General features: G+C 40.2%; 1 protein-coding gene across 2 annotated transcripts in view; it reads right to left on the bottom strand.

Annotated features, from left to right (window-relative positions):
* cntnap2a (contactin associated protein 2a) overlaps nucleotides 1-14,820 on the bottom strand; it is a 404,761-nt gene that overhangs the window by 325,627 nt on the left and 64,314 nt on the right. The gene's annotated exons all lie outside the window — the stretch shown is intronic.

Raw genomic sequence — 14,820 nt, 5'->3', positions numbered from 1 at the left:
TATACTTCATTTTGGATATACATGATGAACATGGCTCCTGCTCTAACAATGCTCCAAATACCTTCTTCCTCAGTGGTCCTATAGAGAGAAAAGTGCAGATAGGGTATAGTAACCTTCTCTATGGTGTGTTGCAGGTGTTTAAATAATTTAAATCACTCCAGCTATTTTGGCATTGTACTGCATCACACACCTCAGATTGTCTCAAGAAATATCACAGCACAAACCAGCATACCAAAAATTGTCTGTGATGTTGATCTTTGCCACACATCCAGGCTTCTGCGCTTTGCATTTTAATTAGGCCACAATGTATCTACTTCTGTTTCAACGTTGCGCTGCTTTGAAATGCTTCCCCACCACTCCAAGGCCCTTTGGGAAGAATGGGGAAATGCGAAAAGTCAAGGAGAGAGCGAAATAAAATGAATGAAGATGGAGAAGACGTGTGAGAAAGTAATTATTAGAGCAAAGTATGAAATAGGCGGGATAAGAGAGAGGCTGAATTAGCCTTCAGTGAACAACCAAGGAGCTCTCCAAAGTGCTGAACCTACAAACGACTCATTCAGCAGGACCGGAACTGTCCTTGGTCCTGATATGTTCTCAGGACCAGTTGTGGCTGCACAGATAACAAAAATAAAGGATTGGTAGTAGCATCTTTGGTAGAATGGGAAATGTTGGAAGTTGTACCAGTAACATAACAGCAATAAAACAGTAATACTAGTATAGTCAGTAGCAGCAGTGATAGATACAAAAGTAGTCACTGTTAGTAGTATTGTAACAGGAGTATGGACTGCATTGGTAACAGTAGCAGAAGAATTTTCAGTGGTAATAATACCAATACACGTTGTATCCCTGGAACGATAATTAAAAGTTAAATGGCAATTATTTTTTATCTATTCATTGTTTTAGTTAATTTTCAATTTCAGATTTTCAAGTCTGAGCTTTAGTACTATTTGTCATGTACACTAAAATTGAAGTTGTCACCCTGGACATTAAATTATAACAGGGTTTTTTCCCGCAACTATTTTCCTGACATTTTATAGACAAAATTGTTAATTAATTGAGATAATAATCAGTAGATCTGCCAATAGTGAAAATGATCTTTGGTTTCACCCCTAAAGCTATATACAGTGAGTAAATGGACTGTTTTTATATAGCGCTTTTCTAGACTTAACGACTACTCAGAGATCTTTAACATAGTACAGGAACCATTCACCATTCACACACATTCATACACTGTGGCCAAGGCTGCCGTACAAGGTGCCACCTGCTCATCAGGTAAACATTCACACACATTTACACTCCGATGGCACAGCATCAGGGGCAACTTGGGGTTCAGTGTCTTGCCCAAGGACACTTCGCCAGGGATCGAACCACCAACCTTCCAATTGGCAGGCAACCTCTCTACCACTAAGCCACAGCCGCCCCACAGCTGAGTAGTGGTTTTAGTTTTCAACTCATCAACAGGACGACCACAAAACATCTACTGCTAAATGTTACGCACTACAGTATGCCTGGTTGGATGATAAGAATGCTTTCAGATCAGAACTCCAGAAATTAATGTCATGGTGATGTTATCGCTAGGTGATTATGAAAGAAATGTGGAGAGAGATTTACTATGAATGAAGGCAGACAGGCTATAAAGCAGATAAGTTGACACAGGACTGTCTACTGTATGTGGCACAGCTTCCCTTCCTCTTCTCTACCCCTCCTCTGTTCTTTGGGTTTCATTATGTTTCTTCCATTCTCTGTCTGTTTTTCTGACCTGTCTTTCCTCTCCCTACTTCATCTCCTCTTACTTTCTACTCCGTTTTTGTCAGACTGTCCATGATTTTACTTTCTTCCTCATTTCTTCTGTTCATCCTTGCTCTCAAGCAGAGCATATCCACTAAAAAGTGATAAAGAGTCTAGACAGTAGTAATGAGATCTCTGTGACTCATTTAATCTAAATAGGGCACCTCCTGAGATCCCTCTGCCTCGGTTTGTGTACAAACACACATCTGCATGCTGGTGTGTTTTTTATCTTAAAAAAAATGTATGCATGCATCTGTATGTCAGTGTGTAGCTGATTTCTGTGGGGATATACCGTAAGTTTGTTCATGTGTGTGTGTGTGTGTGTGTGTGTGCTGCTGAGAGTGTGTTGCTTTAACAGGAGAGGTGGTAAGCAGAGAGTCCCTGAGAGAGCCAAGGAGGGTATCCATGCAGCAAATTAAAACTGGCCTTTTTCACTTCCAACTGTCCATCATGAAGGATGGATTTAGAAAAACCCAACTATTTAAAGAACAGGAGTGAAACAGACACACCCACCTGCATGATGTCACACACTTTAGAAAGCAGAAAACCTGCTCCCCCACCTCTCAAACACAAACATAATCACAATTTCTCACACATCATTAGGCACAGAGCTTCATCAATATCCAATCTCAGCCCCATGTAATTAGTCCCTATAGATTCTTTATTGAACACAATCAGGCAGCAATAACTCAAAAACTGACATCAGCAATAAAGTCATTTCTCCTGATCAAACGTCTGCTGGTGAACACTGTAGACAGTGGCAGTTTTCTAAAGATGGGTAAGCACTATAGAAATTCTGGCAGATTTCCTAAACGAATTCAATGTAATGTTGCATTCGTAAGAGGGAAATGTGCAAGGGTAAGTTTCTAGAAGTACTTCTGTTGCTGTCTTTAGAGACTATTCTTCCTCAGTGCTGAATGTCTGCCAGAATGTGTCTCAGCAAAACAATAGATTTGGAAAGTATTTTTTCATGCTGGATGGGTTCATTGCAGATCTTAAAGAAACAACAAACACTGTAGGCATGGGCCGGTTACTGGTTTCAAAGTATACCAAGGTATGAAAAAGTTACAGTTTCAAAACCACTAACATTAGTCGTACCGTTCCTCCTAGTTTTTTATGAGTCGTCACGGACAGAAAGTGCCAGTCAGGAATCCCTCTGCCTGCCAGTGTGCAGCATAGAGTATCACAACCCTTTCCCCTCCGGTTGTTGGTGCGAGCAGTCGGTGTCTGTGCATGATGAAAACCCCCGAACTTTCCCCCCGTCTAAAAAGACAAAGTTGGCTATGTGGGAATTTTTCAGATACCTGAAAAGCACAGAAGGCCTGGCCAACTTCAAGGTAACGTAACGCTGCCTTAAATGAACGTTTGCAACCAGATGTGAGAGTTAACGTGAATTAAAATAAAAACTTCAGGCTGCTACCGATGGCTAACGTCAGCTAGTTTCCTCCTTAACGTAACTTCATAGAGTGGAGAAAAGCAGAGTACACATTTCCGAGTACTTTTAGTGTAGTGTTAAAATAAATTGAGCTGGTATCACATCTGGTTTTGCGACTATCTGTGTTGAACAGTACAGAGAGAGCATGTGTGTTTGTGTGTGTGTGTGTACACAAAGTCACAACAACACAGGACTCGACACGCAAAAACACACACAGACAGACACACACACACTCCCTTTCTGCATATGTGTGTGCATAAACATTGAGAAAAATGTAATCATATTGTAGCATAATTTATATTATTCATAGTAGAAGCAATTGTGGTGATATATGTTTTTACATAAAAGCAATTAGATCATGTAATATTTTGTTTAAATTAATGTTAAATCTAATACTATATTACCAAAGCACACACATTTTTGCACCAGAGTTAACTGTCATTACAGAGTCAGGTTGAATTAACATGTCTGTTTTTACTTTTTATCCTTTTTAGGGCAGCAGTAAAGAGGCATCCACATCAAAAAATGATTTGATTTATTTTATCTTAACATGTTACACGTTTACGAATATACCAACTACGCTAAATGTTGTATAAAATAAAATACGTTGTGTTAAATGGAAAAAAAGTTGCTGTTACTGTGAAACCGTGATATTTTTGCTGAAGGTTATCATACCGTCAGAATCTCATACCGGCCCATGCCTTCAACACTATTTCAATTTTGAGTAGATTAACATACATGTTTGACTTATAGATGGTGTTTGGATGTTCCATAACCTGTTATAATTCATTATACAATCATAAGAATGTTAACAAACATCAGGTATTTAAACCATGTAAACAAAGCTGATAGAGGGTACCGTACTGCAAATGAAACCAATAATGTACTCATAGATTGTAATTTCAAATGGAAATTATACAAAAGGGCTTCACAATATATTTAGCTGCTTCAAAGAAGGGGACAGGCATAGTACCAGAAAAGAAAGACAATCTTCAAATACTCAGGGACCAGAGGTCACTCAGGAGTTTTCACTAGTTAAAGAAGTACAAGTCTACATTAACTTAGCTGGTGTCACAACACAGGCTCTCATTATGCTTTTTACTTTACTCAACAGCACACTTAATGAGTTAATGGACAAAACCGTGAAGTTTAAAATGGCCTCCTCTGTACTCTCAAATGCCCGTCCGTGAAAACATAGCAAGCCACACAAGACCGACATTTACTACATGCTGTATTACATTGGACTGTCCTTTAAGAGTGGACCTGCAGTTTTGTTTCATTGCCATTTAGGTTTTTATCGCAGTGTCCTTCGTTTAATAATGTTATCCCCATTTGTATTCAGCGCTGCATTTCAGTACTAGGAAATATATTAGGTTGTTCTTCTTTCCACTTTGCAGGATCTTGTATGTATCATCATTCTGTGTCAATAAGGCTTGCTGTAGATATGAGAAGGTGACAGCAAAAGATCTCCTGTGAATACTGAGTCTTCTCTACCGATCATCATGTCTTAGCTTCAGGCAGTACAAATTAATCTTGCAGTCTTCATCATAATAATAGTAAAAAATAAATTACCCTCCTACCAAAAATACACTAGGATTTTCTCTTGAGATGTTTGCCTCATTCTAAAAGAGTGTGATGATCTGAACATGAGAAAGGTCTCACTGTTTTGGAACATTACTGAGTGTAACAACTGATACCGAATGGTCCATTTCGTTATCAATAAGAAATAGTACGATGAGACAATTGTACTGCTATAGAGAATTATCATAATTACTGTTTATAGAACAATGTTAAATCATGCATACCCTGGTGTGTAGATTAAAGGAAATTAAACACTTTGATATTATTCATACCAGATGAGTTTAGATCTTTTATTTTATAGCTACACAGTGGCGTTACGAGCCAACACCAGGCCCTTATGCAGTATTATCAAGGTGGGCCCCCATGTCCACGAGTAGGCTACCATGAATAGGACAGGATAGGATCATAGAGACACAGCATATAAGAGATATGGAGTAGCCTACGCTCACCACAACAACAACAAAAACACTGGTGAATGTGCACTATAACACATGAAAAAACACACAAGGGCAGTCCCTCCAGGATTTCACGGCCTTTTTTTTAGATTGTTGCGGCCCAAAATGCCTTTGTAAAAAATTGTGATAAAATTTGTTGCAATGAAGTTGCAGAAGACAGTGAAAGTTGCAAAAAAAGTTTTTTGTATAGTTCTTTAAAAATAAAAAGGAAACTTGTTTTGGGGAGAATAATAATTATTACTATTATTAATTACTCTGGGCTGAGATTTCCTTACCAAAAAGGCTCAGTATGCTACAAATTTTGGTATAATATGAAAATGGCTGGTGTATTTAAGACAAAAAATTGACATTGTTAATTTCCTATCCTGGCCTGGCCTTCACATTAATTAATAAAGTTCTTATTGGACTTTAACTTATCATTGCACTTACAATAACGAGCATAGCTGTCCTCAATTTAGGTCAACATGTACGTCTTAGTTCTGGTTTTTCCTGCATCCACCGTGTGTGTTTGTGTGTGTGTGCGCGTCAGTCGCGGGGGGAACTCAGCAGCCCCGCCCGCTGCAGAGCAGACAGGATTGAAACCGCAGCAGTTTTCAGCAACTTTAGAGTGAAAAATCGTTACGCCGTACATTGATGTTAAAATGTATACAGGTTGGCAGGACGGTCTGAAATGTCTTTCGCTGTAGCTACGTTTTGTTGGTAAATGTGAGATGTTGGAGACACACGTGTATCGTCCATGGATCTATTAAGAGAACGGTCTCTGAAACAAGGAAATTAATTTGACCTGTTCTCACTCCCGCTTGCTCAGTGGCTGCACGTGGGACTGAAATGCGATAGGGGGCCCCGGCTGTCAATCAATATCTTCCAGTCACGCGGGCCCCTGATTTGTCCGGGCCCGTAAGCAACGCTTACCCTGCTTACCGATAGTTACGCGTCTGTAGCTACAGTACATTAAATGTAAATATAAAATTTTATTAACATTTAAAAGCAAATAACTCTCTTTTGTTCTGCTGCATCTTTGCGTTGGTTCCCACCACTAATCCAATGTTAAAGAGTTGTTGCTGAGGCGGAAGTGTGCTTGCTTTTTATTCAGTGTGTTATCTCTTTTATAATGAGGCACATGGTTGGAAGAGATAGCTTGACAGAGGGTGGCAAATGCTGTCTCCCATGGGCGTTACACTTCACTCCTAACTTTACTGGTGCTCTGAATGAGACAGCCTTGATTAAAACCGCTGCACTTTCCTCTTGCACATCTCCAAACCTTTTAGAATTAATGATCATCTTATTATCGAGCACTGTTCTGCTAGCAATTCCACCATAACAAAACCACATTGATTAGACTAAATTTTGTCTCTGGGATCAAATCTGCACTTTCAGCAACAATATGCCATTATATAGCACCTCTCCTATATCATGATTTAGTGCAATGATGGGCTACCACTCTTCCCCCTCTCATGCTCTCCCTCTTTCCTCCTCTCTTATCATTCTGTATCACCGGTAGCGGCTCAATTATGTAGTGACCACAATAGACCATGAATACCAATTTGAGGGGTGAAAGAGGGGAAAGAGGGGGGGTCAGAATTCCTACTAGCCAGCAAAATCGAGAGCGACAGAAGCTTGGCCTGGTTTCCCCTCTTCAGTGCCGCTGTAATTCACCTTGCGTCCCCTCTATCTCATCCTACATGGCGCTGCACTTCAATCTACCACTTCGCCTCTTCCTCATCTTCCACCCTTCTCTTTCTCTCTACATCTTTCTCACCCTTCTTTCCTCCCCCTCAGCCTCTTTCCCCACCCCAACTCTCTTATTAGTGATTCATATGTAAATCATGCTTAAAATAATTATCTGACCTGGTGCCATCAGGTAGGATGAGGATGCAATCTGGGCATGCAGATTTTGGAACGCCTATTTGCGTGCCCGGTGTGTGTGTGTGTGTGTGTGTGTGTGTGTGTTCTAATTTAAATTCCCTGCAAGGCTATGGTTTGTGTTGTGGGTTTTCTGTGTTTATGTACATGGTCTCTCAAGACACCAGCATTTCTCTCTGCCCCTCTCTTTTTTCCCTCTCTGTGTCTCCCTCTCTACCTCTCATTTTCTCTCTCATTTTCTCTCACACACACACTTAGTTGGTTGCTCCACTTTCTATCCTTCCTCCCCCATCAGCCTTCTCTGTAACTCTCTATCCCTCTATCTGTGGGTGGGATGAGGTGACCATCTGTTGTTCAGAGAGAGCTTGAAAGGGATTGAGTGGGGGAGAGAGAGTCAGACAGAGTGGGGGAGAGCGAGCAGTGTTGTGATATTGTAATTGCAGTCAAAGTAGAATTGAACGGAGGGGAAGAGAGAGGAGATATGTGCACTGACACAGTGTCACTGCAGTCGAAGGAGAGGGATTAACAGGGATTGAAAGAAAGATTGAATAAGAAAAACAGAGAAATGGAGAGGTGTTTTGATATTGTCATTGCAGTAAGGCAGGCAGTGGCAGGCCCTTAGTCTTTGATTTATGCCTCCTTTGCAGTTTGTGTGTATGTGTGTGAGTGTATGTGAGGTCTGTTAATGCTGAGGAATTAAACCTTGTATCCCACTGAGCTGTGTGCATCAATTACCAACCCAACAAACGGCCAGGCCCTGCTTTAGTTCACCTTTAATGAGCAGAAGTGGCAATTCACACACACACACACACACACACACACACACACACACACACACACACACACACACACACACACACACACACACACACACACACACACACACACACACAGAGTGATGCAGACTCGTGCTCATACACACTGATCTATACACATTTGTATACAGTATGTGCAAACTTAGATACAGGTGTGAGCGTAGTTATCTTGCCTACATGTGAGACCACTGAACTTTAATTAAACTTTCCTCCAGGCTATGAATGTTGCCTGCACTATGTGTTTTGACATGAGATAGAAAAGCGAGTGTGTGCTTCTTGACCTCCAGGTAAAGTTCATACAGGTCTCCCACTCTAAATAAACAAGATTCAATTAACCAATATTGAATGTCATCCAATAAGACTCTGATTTCAAATAGGGCAGGTTAGGGGTTTATCTGAGAGCTAATTTAACACATACAACATGATAATCTAATGAACAGTTATTAGCATAATGCTATTATCTCATTTGCATCAATAATAGCTCCACAGGTTTCCGACAGTTTTTCTGACCATATGCAAAACAGGATCCAGGCCACAACTTATGATAGATATAATTCGTGCTTTGAATCCCCATCATTAGATTTGACTTCAGGGGTAATGTGTTTGGGAATGGAGAAAATAGCAGAAGTGTGAAAGTGTAAAATGAGAGGTATTATATGTTTCTGGTGAAAAAAGGTAAATAGAAAATGACTAAGTCAATGGAAATGAAAGAGGAGATGTATGTACCATGTCTGGAAAAGACATTAGATTGAAGGCTGCTCTCCAACATGGAAGATTAAATGTTTGCCTTTCTGGTAAAAGAAAATATTTCTGGCTGAGCCAGATGTGTTTGCCCTGAACCTTGGGGAGGGAGTTGCTTTGCTACAGTGGCTGCAGCTGTGAAAAGAAAAGTCATATATACTCAGCATCCAAAGCAGTTTTTTTATTTATTTTTAAACATATTCATTTATGGGAGTAGGGATTTTCTACTCTAATTTGTCAGGAGAAAAGAGTGCTTTGCATAAAACCCCCTAATTCTTTTTTTTTTCTCAATTTAGTCACTGTTTGTCTTAGGGCAACTTTTGGCATGGCCCTTTTGAAGTGGAATGACTGGAGACTGACACATCATGGTATGATACAGTACGTAGAATCACTCCTCCCTGTCCAGCTCTACTCTCACCGAGCATTTTTCTTTATGTGTGCACATGGCTCTGTTAGCCCAGATGTATCCTAGATAAATGGACAGGGCATTAGGACAGTAGGGATATAGGTCACTAAGCCTGGAAAACATCGCTTAACAGATGTCCTGAGAAGGAAAGTGAAAGGAAAAAGAGGGGGGAAACAGGGAAAGGAGCACAGAAGTATAAAGAGAAGGAAGTGTGTGATGAAAAATATAGAAAAAGAGGGCCCAAAAAAAAAAGATGACAGGGAGGTGAAGTTGAGTGAGTGATAGGATTGAAGTAAAAAGCTAAGAGAGATACAGTAAACAATGAGATAAGAGTAAATGGTAATATGGCACCTCATCAAGTATCAATGAGGGTAGACTAAATATTAGAATCACCTCTTAGTATGATGGAATACAGCTCGACATCACCACAAACTTCAACCTCCCAAATGGTAAAGTTGAATCAATACCTCTTTAAAACAGTTTCAACAAAACTGAGTGCATCTAACAAGACTGAGTCAGCCATGCTTGTGGCTCTGTGAGTCTGTGTTTAGGCGCAGCTACACTGTGAGCTAACATGCTCACAATAACAATGCGAACATGCTGATGTTTAGCAAGTATAATGTTTACATCAACATTGTGTGTTAGTATGATAACATTTCCTAATTAACACTAAACACAAAGTACAAATACTAAAATGTAGAAAATAAAAAAACATACATGTGGCAACACGGTTTGACAGTAATTGCACTTGTTGCATTAGCAGCAGCAGTTGCGTATTGCACTCTGGACCTAGTTGTTTTAGAGTGAAGAGAGCTTCTGCTGGGTGAGAAACTACTTGACGCCCTCCTTCTCGTGCTCAGAATCATTCTCGTTCTTGCATTTTCTGACCATCTTTCTCTCTCAGTCCCTCAGCCCTCTCGAAGACAGTTAATTACATGTATCACTTTTCAGATATAGTTGTTGAAAACTGCATCTGTGCAAGTGTTATGAGCTCACGGACACTTTTGTTACTTTTTTTCTTTACAAATATGCATAGCAGATATACACACATTAACACTTCAATTTCGATGAACACTCACCACTCACATACAGAGACGGAAACAAACCTTGCACTGCTGATGAGGAGACAGAGAGGGAGAGAGTGCATGACACAGAGAATAGCAAGGAAGGAATAAACAGGAAAGTCTGTAGAGAAACCGCTGTAGTGAAAAATAAAAGAATTTGAGGGCTGAATTTATGGCCAAATGAGTCAAAGTCACGAAAGCCCATAACATTAAATGAAATGCTGTAAAAATGGGATTTATAATGATACGATCAGGAGAAATAATAAATCTGAATTTTTGCCTGATCAATTGTGGTGAGAATTAGGTCTAAAATTGCCAGAGCTGAGATGAAACACAAGCGTATAATAATTCACTATATGAATCCAATCTATTTGTGTATTATGGTAGTGGTTGCGTTAGTTCTGCTCTTGGCTAACTAAAATGGAAGATGTGTCTGTCTGTGTCTCGACAACCGTTCATCCGATTGACTTCACACTTGCCGTGTGTATTGATGAGGACCCAAGAAAGGGCAGTGTCGAGTGTGAGCTCTTGAGATCTACGGGACATATTTACAAGTAGTGGTGCATTATATACACTGTGAAGTGTATTGAGAGGGGACCATTTATTAACTGTTACACCACTAAACGGCATGCTGGGTACAGCTCGTTCTCTGTTGCTCGCTACAGTACATTCAGGAACCAATGAAGACAAAGAGACCAGAAATGTTAAATGTATCAAAACTGAAACATGTCAAGCGATGTAACTTTTGGAATGAACACCCTACTCTAAACACTATACTCTGGCATTGCAAGGGGAAGCAACTATGTCACGCTCAGGGCCCAAGAAAAGCGCACTGTCGAGTGTGAAGTTGTTTGGATGAACAGTTCTCGGAAAGGCTGCAAGCAGCAATACCAGAGGCTTAACAATTGGCCCATTTCAAAAAGGCACTTTTTAAGACTTGGTTTTAGGATTAAGATTAGAATTAAATAAAATAGCACTAAGTTCAGGCATACAGAGATCAGTGATCATAAAAGTTCATTTTTGACCATGAAAATAGTAGATTTAGTTGTTTTTTTCTTTATCTTCATTCATGTAAGGTTGACCAATTAATTAACATGCCTTTTCCATGTTTCTCCACTGTTGTGTTTCTTCTACTTTCTCCCCCATAATTGTGCTGCAGACCTGCTTTCAAACCCCCACACCCTCCCCCTTCCTAGCCACTGTCCCTGTATACGGGGGAACAGCTTCAGCCAAGCTTTTATCCTGTGCTGGCACAGCACTTAAATCAGATGAAACCAAGTGTGGAGAGGAGCCATGTGAGACAAAGTTAACACAAGTTAGTTGAGTCACATGAGACTGACCACAGTCTACACTACTGGGCTAAGCAAGAATGCTCTAAATTTACTTGTGGTTAAGTTTAGTTAAATTGTTTATTAAACATAAATTGCATCACCTACTTAGAAAACTTGGATTATGTTATCGGTCTGTATTCCACACAAAGCATATAAATAAATATGGCCATGACCAGATGTGTTCTTTTTTAACATGCCACAAGTTATTTTGATCACGTCAGGTGCACATTCTCCTCCGTGTCGTGGTGCTCTGGAAGCTTCAAGCTGAACATGTTTCACAGTGTCAGGAGTCAAATACGCAGACCATTCACTACTTCACTTGCAAACCTAGGCAATTGCTAATTGCTTGTGTATATTTTTATATTTATTTTCCACTTTGTGCGAGCAAACACTATTATGCAACTCGCATTGCACCCTCTAAACCTCTTTCATCATTACTAGCAATGCTGAAAACTGTGCGTTGTGTTTGAGCAGTAGAAAATATGTTCTATCCGATCATGGACAAAGGTTTACAGTTGTTAAACTAAATATATTTGCAAGGGTGCCTAAGGCATTCTGAAACATGACCTACAGAGCTCTATTTCCCACTTAAAATCTAACCTTTGCAACATGTCATACGCTTTCTCTCACCTGGTTTTCGAAGCTCTATACTATACCCTACATAATAAAGCAAAGTTCACAAAATTAAACATGTCTATAGCCATTAATCATGAGCTGGTTGGGCAGGGGTGGAGATGTGATCTGTGATCTTGGCATGACATGGTGCCAGTGTGAAGCTGAGCAAATTAATAGTGTAGGCAGGACAAACACTCAGGGTAATACTGTCATGTGCCACCGTGGTCCAAAGCTGACAGCCTCACAGGCAGGAGACAGGACAGGAACACACACACACACACACACACACACACACACACACACACACACACACACACACACACACACACACACACACACACACACACACACACACACACACACACCCCTCAATAACACTTCAGATGGCCAACTCTGTGTTCCAATGCCTCTTCCAGTAATCAAGAAACTAAAACTTGCTGCACAGTATACTGTTCTTTATCTATGACAAAAAATGGACACAATTCACAGCCATCTGTTCACATTTACAGTCTAGGCTAGAGTAGTATCCTGCTTAAAAGCTGTCTCTATTCTTACAATACAAACAATACTGTGTTTATACTAAACAATAAACGCATGCACATTAAAAACACATGCATGTGTGAACACACATGGCCATGTGGTCATTATATATGTTTGCATGTGTGTTTTTTTTCTGCAGTCTGTGTTTTACAGTGTGTGTGTTGCCTGAGGCAGTAGTTTAAGATGGAACTGGTTAGTTCCTGTGGGGCCTCCCACTCTCCCTCTCCTGGACACATGTACATGGCAGAGGTAGCTTCACTTTGACATTCATACAACAAGGTTATAATGTCTGAGTCAGTCAGTCTAATGTCAGTCAAGTTGGTGCACATTGCACACAGACACCATATCCAAAGAGGCGTACATCAAAACAAGCTCATGAATACTGTAATATTACTGGTCTTTTGCCGACATGAGTCAGTAAGGAGGTTGTAGTGGATAAAGGCCATTTCACCACTAGGGAGATGCTACTAACTGCTAGCTGTCACTTTATAGAACAGCTGCACAAGCGTATACATAATCATCATTGGTCTAGAATCAATGCCCTGACATTGATAGTGTTGCAGCCTGGTGAAATGCACAGATCTACAGGACCATGGCTGCAATGCAAACACACACTATCAGAAAAACAATTAATGGCTGAGTCATTATAAAAAACAATAATGTTCACCTACAGTCCTTGGAGTTATTAGCCCTAAATGTAGGTCAGTGTCTGTTTTTAGTTTTCACTGCTTCTAAACTATGTACTAATGTATTTTACAAAATGTATGTCAATAAGGGGATGGCAAACTCCTCTTTTTGTTCTTATCAAACCTGTTCCTAAATATGAATGCATTCACCTCTTTGCCTCTTAACAATGTAGATGTCAATAATGGAAATAGCTTGGGTGCTTAAGGCAATTTCAAATCCATTTCAAGTTTTCACTGACATTTTGAACATCAACATTTGTCCCATTTTATGTGGAAACTGAATCTAATTTGTGGCATTTAAGAAAAGGTCTTTCATTATTACTGATTGATCACAATCATATTTTGTATGCCAAAAGGGTGTTTGTATGTAAATATGCTGTGTGAGGGTGAATGATTAAATGAGTGAAAGCAAGGGTTCATGCTAATGTTGAGACATTATCAGAAGGCCATCTATCCATCCATCCATCCCTATGACCATTTTTCATACCTGCTTATCTTGTTCTAGATCTCTGTGGCTCATGTAGGCATCTTTGTTTTTGTATGTTGCCCCAGATAGAATCAAGCCCATAATCACAGCAGTCTACAGCATCAAATGAGGCCATAATTGCAAATGCTAATCCACTTGAAATCTGAAACCTTCAGGACATGTTTTTTTTTCCAAAAGGCTAACACTTGAAAACCATCTTTAAAATGTGGAAGGTGAGAGAAAAGAACATAGGGAGAAATACTAATATGATCAACTACAAAGTGTTGTTGTTATTTGATTGGCATTACTGGTCTGGTTAACAGAGCTACAACAGTGTCTCTTTGATATCCACACATCACTTAAATTCAGGTTAACAATGCAATCGTGCAGTACTCTGACCAAGACTAGACACACACACACACACACACACACACACACACACACTCCCTCACCTTGAAAATAACTGATTGTTAAGAGAGCTTGCCATGCCTGTAGCAACACGTTGCACACATTGCTAGACATCATTACCTTTCACAGATCACAAGATAAGGCTCGCCATATAAGAGTCCCATAACTATGAATCAATCTAGGCAAGATGGGAATTGTATTGATTTGTGTTGCCTGCGTGTCAGATAGTTAAAGATAAGGGCCATGTGAGGGAGTGCATGCCAAATCGGAAAGAGGAAGTAGAGGAGGAAGGACCAAAGAGAGCTCAGTATGGAGAGACTTTGCTACCAATTAATAAGATAAAAAGAAAACATTATTAAGTGAAGTTTGGCACACACTCCAAGGCTGGAGCGCCTAGCGCTCTGTAGGAGGGTGTCTTGAGTATGTCCCAGTGGGGGGGCAATGAGTCATCAAGACTCCTCGCTAGGGCAGGTCTAGCTCCGGTGCTGGCACACAAGATGAGCAACAGAGAGAATGAGGAAAAGGGCAAGTTTATGAATGGAAAGAGGAACTCAGATGGTGATTGGATGGATGAGATGTAGTGGGAGGGAGGAAGCGAGAGGGGAGGGTGGACTCAAGTAAACACC

The sequence above is a fragment of the Perca fluviatilis genome, chromosome 22, assembly GCF_010015445.1.
Source record: "Perca fluviatilis chromosome 22, GENO_Pfluv_1.0, whole genome shotgun sequence".
NCBI lineage: Eukaryota > Metazoa > Chordata > Actinopteri > Perciformes > Percidae > Perca > Perca fluviatilis.
Note: the sequence above shows the minus strand (reverse complement) of the source record. Positions and strands in the feature narration are given on the sequence as shown.